The 7,825-nt window shown below is 41.1% G+C and overlaps 1 long non-coding RNA gene across 2 annotated transcripts; it reads right to left on the bottom strand.

Moving 5' to 3' along the window:
• Window positions 1-3,276: 3,276 nt before the first annotated feature.
• LOC136290648 (uncharacterized) lies at window positions 3,277-7,580 on the bottom strand. Of its 2 annotated transcripts, none has more exons than XR_010721280.1 (3): window positions 7,478-7,580; window positions 7,090-7,169; window positions 3,277-3,406 (listed from the first exon to the last, which is right to left on the bottom strand). It is a non-coding gene; the product is annotated as an uncharacterized lncRNA (long non-coding RNA). The 2 variants fall into 2 exon arrangements; XR_010721281.1 differs by lacking the exon at window positions 3,277-3,406 and adding an exon at window positions 5,338-5,582.
• Window positions 7,581-7,825: the final 245 nt, after the last annotated feature.

Genomic DNA, 7,825 nt, shown 5'->3' with positions numbered 1-7,825 from the left:
GACCAACTAAACCGCACTAAACAAAAGCTGCTGACACATATCCTGAACCCACTACTAGAATGTAATGGTCTTGAATTAAGTTTATTTGGCAAGCTACAGAAGTAACTCATCTTTCAGGCATTGTGAATGCAGTTTCTGGAGCTGGGAAGCCATTTTGTGTGTTGGCACAACAGCATATGAGCTCTGGAGATTCAGGAGCACAAGCTTAGTATTGGTTATACAAAGAGATGCCTTAAACAGAGCTGCTACGTGGTTTAAATGAAACCAATGTGCCACATAAAAGCTTAAATAACTCTCCTTCACAGGACAGAGAAATTAAATTGTTCCCAGAGACCTCTAAGGAAAAGAAATCAACAAACTCCCTTGAAAGACCTTTTCCTTCTTAGAAGTTTAATGGTTTCTGTGGCCAGTTGAGCTGCTCCACTTTTAAAAAATGACAGTGAATTTCATTTAGTGGCCAGTATTTCAACACTTGGGTACATGAGGTTGTACAGCTCTGGGAGTGCTGGCCAGGGAAGCAGCCAAGTGTACCTGCCCACAGGTTATGCACAGTTCTGTGCTCTTGGAGCATCTCTCCATAATGGAGATGATCTTGGAGCTGTGAGCTCTTTCCACCTCTGCCCATATGCATGGACACCAAGCTGCACCAGCGCTCACTGACTGACACTCACTCCCAGCACACGCATGCCTTCCCGGAACTGAGGCTCTTTTCTTCCTCTTCTCAGGAAAAAACCTGTGTCTTAAAAAAACAACAACAGAAAATGAAAACAAACAAACAAAACCCCAAAGAAAATATAAAAATAAAACAAAACAAAAACTCTAAACTAAACTAAACTAAAATCTCTTTGTAAAAAAACAGAGTGCTGACTCTATACCATCTGGTGACTTCTTAACTGCAACCATGCAGCACAGCACAAGTCCTCTGAGGGAAGAGGTGACTAATGAGATGCAGAGATCCTGAGCTGGTTAGGAAGTAACATTAGATTTCTGTTGTCTTCACTAGTTAATATGATATGTAAATGAGGAACATATGATAGGATTTAAAGCCTGTCAGAAGGAAACACACCAGTGTAAGTGCTTAGGAGGAGGTGGTCTTCCCAATGAATATGCTCTTTGTTTGAGAATGGAAGTGAAGTCCCAGTTTTGTTTGATCATTTTGTGCTACTTGTCTAAAGCAACACTTACTCCAGGGAATGGCAAGTGTTGGAAATTTGAATGGGATACACTCTACTAGCCGGAATTTATACTGTCATGCCCTGACTTTCACACTGTAGGAAATCCTTACCCCTTCCTCGGCTGCTGAAAATGGACTTTACAGTGTATCTCATGCCAATTAGAAATTCCTAAATCTGCTGATCGGGACTAAAGCTAGAGTTAGCACAGCAGACATTTTAAAGCAAATATAAGACAGAAATATCAAACAGAGACATCAGGGGTTGGATTGTGGCACCTAAGCTGGGGCTTTGCTTTCTGACCCTGCTCAGTGTCTCTCAACTTCTGTGGATTTCTGTGAAGTCTGGCAAAACGTCAATGTCTTTGTAAATCACCCCATGTTAGGACACTGGCTAAGAGCAAAGGAAAATATTTTTAAACATAAAATTATCAAACTATTTAAACTTTCTGCTGTGTAGTTCTTCTCATTGCAGTGAAAGCCATTGAACACTCAAATAGCAAACCTGGGGAGGTTCTCATCTCGTCTTCCTGCTATCGCCTGATTTTAATATCTTATATCTTCCATTTGTCCTTGTGCACAACCTTCCTGCATTTTCCTTATGTGGGGACTCCAGGAAGTGGCTTTTATTTTTGAAGCTGGTATAATTAAGAGAAAAATGAAATGCAGAGACAGAACTCAGCCTCCAGCTTTGTCTACCTTGAAAGGGTGGATTGAATTCCATTCTGAGTCCACAAATTTGAGAAAAACTAAAATTCTCTCATATTTTCTCCAGCAACTTAATCCTTAATATCATACTCCAGTAGTCAAGAAACAGAAACACACAACTAATCTTAGGGATCCAGTTAAAACAGCAGACATTTTTGCTGATGAAAGGTTGCAACAAGCTATTTCCCAGACAGATTTAGAGCAATAAATCTTGGTAAGGATTCTTTTATAACTCAAATCAAATTAAAAAATTGCCCACTGCAATAAGAGGAGTGTTGTTTGCATCTTAAATTCAATTTGTAAATTTCAGATTCCTTTTATTTAAATATACTCCTAGGGACTAGCAATACCACATCCTTGGATTCTCACATTTTTTTCGGTGTACTGTGAAAACATCTGCTAGTACTCATCAAACTCCTCTGTGGTTTGTTGTCCCCATTTTACAAGTTGAAGGAATTAGACAGGCAGGTTAAAGGACTTGCCCAAGACCACACAGGGAATTGGATGACAGAGTAGGTACTAGAATCATAATTTCCTGGCTCTACTTCCAATTACCCTGTGCCAAGGAAAAGGCCTTTCTTTCTAATGTAACACCTTGGTTATTTGACTTTGTTCTTTCTCTCTCTCTCCCTTGCTCTTGCTCTACCTCACCTAAAATGTAATTGAAAAAGTTCTCTCCTTTAGTGTGCAGCTTTGTATTTAATCTGTGGTGCCAAACAGATCAAATGAATGTTGTCACCACTCCAGAAAATGCAGGGAGAGTTTATTTTGCTGATGTGATGGCATAGGTGGGTTATAAAAACCTCACAGACTTCTGCCAGGGAGGTGACCCCTTGAGTCCTGATTAAACGCACTTGTGTTAATCAGGCTGTTCTGCAGAGCTTCTCAGGCAGCACGGGTGCAAAGCTGACAAAACAGCACGCTGAAGCCACAGTATCCCACTATGGATATTATCCAAATTGCCCCCATCTACTCCTCATTTTCTTTTCTTGTAGCTCTCCAGCCAAACGTGCCTCTCTTCATGACAAATGTTGTGATGCAGTAGGAAAAAGGTTACTTTGCCCTTCTAAATTAAGTCTCCTGAGAAGGTAACCTTCTTTTTGTATTTAAAAAGTGGTGTCACTTCATTTGCTATAAAGGTTGCAGTGATTTGGTATTATTAACACATCCTCAAGATTATTTTTTTTGAAGTCACTAACCAGTGCTCTTTTACAGATGCCTTTCAGTACATTTTGGGAGGAATAGTTATTATCATTCCTGCAGATCAGGTATCACATTATTCTCATCTGATTTTGTCCAGTGCCTTGTTAGCTGAGGCATTCAATAATAACTAGAGATTAAAGAATTAGAAGTGATGTTTTTCATCCAAATCACGAAGAGCCTTGCAATACCTGAGTGGTGTACATGCCATGGTTCCTCATCTGCCTCTGCATTTCTTCTTGCAGGGAAATTATTTTCTTATAATGCAGAACCCCTTTTGCTAGATTATCTCATTGTCTCTGACCACAAGGCTGGATTGCATCCTTCCTGTGAAATACATAAATATAGGATCAGAGTTTTAAAAACTTATAAGCTTCCCAGTAAATTATTGCTTGAAAGTAGTTAACTGATTCTTTAAAGTGCCTCAGATACAGGATAATGGTCTCCTGCCCGGGGGCAAGGGCTGCTCCTTGGAGTGCTGTCTAAGGAAGCACCAGCACCCACTAATGCCCATTAACTAATGACACTGTTCACCCATGGTACCTGTGAGCAGTTGATGAGGACACTACAAACTGTGTAAAGGATATAGGAGTTTGTGCTTGTCACTGTGCTAAGCTGCAAAGTTTGTGCACACTGCTCTTGCAAACGTGACAAGAATGGGACACAAGAAATTACTATGGCAGAGATTTTCTGTGGCCACATCCAGACCAGCAGAGAAAACGTTCTTTAGTGACATACCTTAAGAAAAAATGCGTTCGGCACAACAGGATGGATTAGCTCAGCAATACATGTTAGCAGGGAAGTTCAGGTTTATATCTAAGTAAACAAATGGTTACTTATCTTCTCTGGTACCAGGTGGTATGATGTGTGTCCTGCTTTACTGTTGCTCTATCATAATCCTCGATACTTATATTATATGAACATGGATCAAGTTGTTTTGGTTTCTAATCGTGCTTTTTAAGAGGAGTCACTGGGCATAGTGGTCTGTTTATAGAATATTCTCTGGTTTTATATTTGCCAGAGGTATACACAGGCAGCAGCAGGGGTATAGTTTGTCTAGATGCCAACTTTTCACAGAAGAAAAGCTTCATAAATCACTTCCCTGAACTGTCAGTGCTGTTAGCAACTCCCTCTGGTGTTGTACAGCTGAGGGGGTTATGTTGAGCACAGAACTCCTCTGCAGCCAGAGGAGCCTTGCTTTCATTTATTTTTCTTTCCTAATTACCTATAGTAAAAGAAAACTGGTCCAAGATGAGAAACCTTTATAATACACACTGGATGATCAAAGTACCATGACAGGCTTCTTCAGTGCCTAAAAACTAATTGTGCACAGTAGCCTGCATCTCTGCTAGAGTCAGCTTGGAATCACTTCTTCCTAAGCATTGTGGTAATGGCCATTCTTTGCTGACTCTGAAAAAAACACCTGTTTTTGAAAAAGAAATGGTGTGGATGTCTGGACCTGAAGACAGATAGCTAATGCAGATGTATGGACAATGCACACAAAAGCTTCCCAGTGTCAGATGAGAAGAACACTGGCCATAAATTCTCTGTCCTTAACTTATAGCCACACAGATGGTTTTGATTACAGCAGATGTTGTGTGAAAATTAGCTGCAGCTTGTGGCTAATGGAGGAACATTTGTAGAAAGGGGTTCAGGAGGTGAAGGCTATTTTTAAGACTCCTGTATGTAAAACTAAATCTCTGTCTATACAAGGTGGCAGAGTTGACTGAAGGTGCAGGTTGTAGGCACAGAGGGGTAGGAAAATATTTAGCTTTGCACAGCTACCTTATATGAGGCTGCTTGTAGATGTGCAACTTATCTTGTACTTAGTGATACTATCTGCTTCAACCCATTGCCAGTTGTCTCTTGGCATGAAGAATTTCTCATTGGAATATCAGAGAAGGAAATGAAATGAGGTGGAAGTGCCTGTCTTATCTTGCATGCTGCTCTTCTTTCCCATGCTGATGTGCAAAGATAAGATGGTGCAGACTGGCCTTTCATTCTGGCTCTGGTGCAGAAACCAGGAGAGGATACCCTCTCCAAGCACAGATGCCTGGCAGCATTTGCACAGGACTGCTTGCCTCCTCTTCCCAGGTCCATGTGGCCTGATTTAGGTGCATAAAGGTGCATGCATGCTGCAGGTAGTGTTCCAGGGAGCTGGAGCCACCAGGATTCTCTACCAGGCATCAGCTCTTTGAGGGTTACAGGAGTGTTGACCTCTGAGACTGATAGGGAAAAATTGCTCCTGCTGCCTCGGTTGCATTTCCCTTTCCCCCAAATACCTCCATCATGGCTGGGTTTGACTGCCTCTTCCAGGAAGGTGACAGGAGTGCTTTTGCCAGGACAGGCAAGGGGGTGTGGAGGCACAGAGGCCAGTCCCCACTGAGCTGCCAGGCACATTGGGAAGCTCTTTGCCTTCCTGTGTGGAGTTTTTGCCTTGGCAGCCAATGCTCAGTCTACATCTCCAGCTGTTGGAGGGAAATTTTCTGTAACTTCAAAGATACTGGGGAGAGAGAAAAGTGTCTCCCATCAGCTTCATCCTCACAACATAGCCAGCCTCCAGTAATCACCCTAGCAACCAGAAACTGAAAAGGAGAACCAATGCATCCTTCTTCAGACATCTGAGCTTTACTCCACTTTTTTTTTCTTATTTCTACTTTTCCCTGAATACAGAGACAGAGGTATCTTCCATTTAATATATTCTATATGGAGAATTTTACAGATTCATTTTCTGCTTTTTGAAACTCCCTAGTTAGCCAGTTCAACTCCTCTTTACTTGAACATTTGCTTTCAATAAGAAAAAATGTTGATTAACCCAGTGGTCTGGCCAAATCTAGTAAGTTTTTTCTGGCAATACCTCTAATGAGTCCCATTTATTAATTTTTTCCCACTACCTTACTTGTGTAACAAATTTCCAGATATTAACATTAAGAAAGGCAGTATTTGGCCTGTTGTATGAGAAAAGTAAAAACAAACCAGCACACTTCCTTTTGTAGTTCTGGATTTCATGCTCACTTAATACATATGAAAGGACCATTTTATAAAGTATAAATCTGGAGCTAAGTGTTAAATCATGCTGGTTTATACATACTATTATGTACAAGCATGTATGTGCTTGTATGTACACGTGCAGATTTTAACATGTCCATTGTAATCAAGTGACCACTGACCCATGCTGCCTTTTTATTTCTGGCAGGTCTTTACTCTTCTTTTTTAATACCCACTTCTCTTTCTGTCTCTCAGGGGAATGCTCCTTAATGTAATTATGCTAAACTGATGTTCTCTTTGTGGTATTTAACAAAAAAGAGTCATCATTTTTAAAAGCATTCATATATTATGAGTCTGTATTTTTTGGCTCTAAATTAGAATGACATTTGATTATGTTTTTAAAATATTATGGCTGGATAAATTAATTACACCAGAAAAATCCAGAAGAAACAAACAATAAAAATAATTATAAACATTAGCTGCCACCTCAGTCCAAGCTCACATATTATATGTTAAAACTTTATTATTTCAAGTGGATGTATAATTACAGGAAGATGGAGGTCATAACTAATGTCAATGCTAATGGAAACCCATGGGTCGTAAGCATTTTCCTGGGAGCATATGGTTCCCAGGGGAAGCAGGGGGCTGAGGGAGTTCCCCCTTGCCCTGCTGGGGAGAGGTCTCTGGGTTTTGCACCTCCGTGGGCTCACACGGGACACTGAGCACGTTGCCCCAGAGGAGGAAGGTATAGTGCCTCGCTATTGTGACACAAGAAGGGCAGCACATGCCTTGCCTCGTGGGCTACACCTCCCCTTGGTGGGACCACCCTCCTCGCTGAGAAGGTGGCCAGGTTTCCCTCAAAGTGCTGTCCTTAACTTCCCAAGCAGAGCCAGCAGTAATGTCAATTAGTTCTGCTTTTGTGATGTTTGCCTCTGTCCATGGAAACTGGACTCACACTACCAATTTATTTCTCATTCTGTGGGCCACCAGCTGGTAATGATAGGCTTCTTGTTTACACTGACCTTGGTTGGATGTGAGAGATTTAGATGTAAATGGTTCCATCTCCCATTCCCAGATCCTTGAGCCATTATTTTCTTCTGCCCTACCAAGCAACATGCTGGTTTTAATAAAACATACTGCCATTGCTTTGAATATTTATACCCTTGAACCATTCAAAAAATCTATTCACATTAGTCAAGTCAGGCAAAAGTAAGCTAAAAGAGAGCACCCACTGCCAACATTTTCTTTGGTTAGTGCTACCAAAAAGTCCCGTTTCATTCTGTGGCTGAATTGCAAGATAGTTATTCCTTATTAATTGTGAGCACAGTACCATTAAGACTGCCAAGTCACAGTATAACCAATATAACTTCTACTCACTTTATAAAGACAAATATTAAAGTCATCACTTACTTTGTGGCTAAAAAATGGAAAAATGCAGGAGCATACCAGATGAACCTCAGACATCACACCCTTTGGCACTTGCCCCAGAATTTGCTGTAAATGCTGTCAGCTGTCAAATCCACCTGGTCACTGTGGATCCTGTTGTCCTGGCCATCCAATGAAGACAGTGACTGTGTGTGCCAAAGCTGAAGGGCTTCTGTGATGAAACTCTCTGTGACTGGGGAGATGCAAGGACACACCTCCTGGTTTCATGCATACAATCTTTTGTTCATTCCTGTATCTAAAGCTACACCTAAAGCCTTATCAGAGCCACTTGCTTTTGTGGACCAGTCTGTGGCAGTGTCGTAGGTTATTATG

The sequence above is a fragment of the Chamaea fasciata genome, unplaced genomic scaffold (genome assembly GCF_029207755.1).
Source record: "Chamaea fasciata isolate MVZ Bird 193981 ecotype frontalis unplaced genomic scaffold, bChaFas1.0.hap1 SCAF_6, whole genome shotgun sequence".
In the NCBI taxonomy this organism is placed as follows: Eukaryota; Metazoa; Chordata; class Aves; order Passeriformes; family Sylviidae; genus Chamaea; species Chamaea fasciata.
This window is presented reverse-complemented; position numbering and strand designations above follow the sequence as displayed.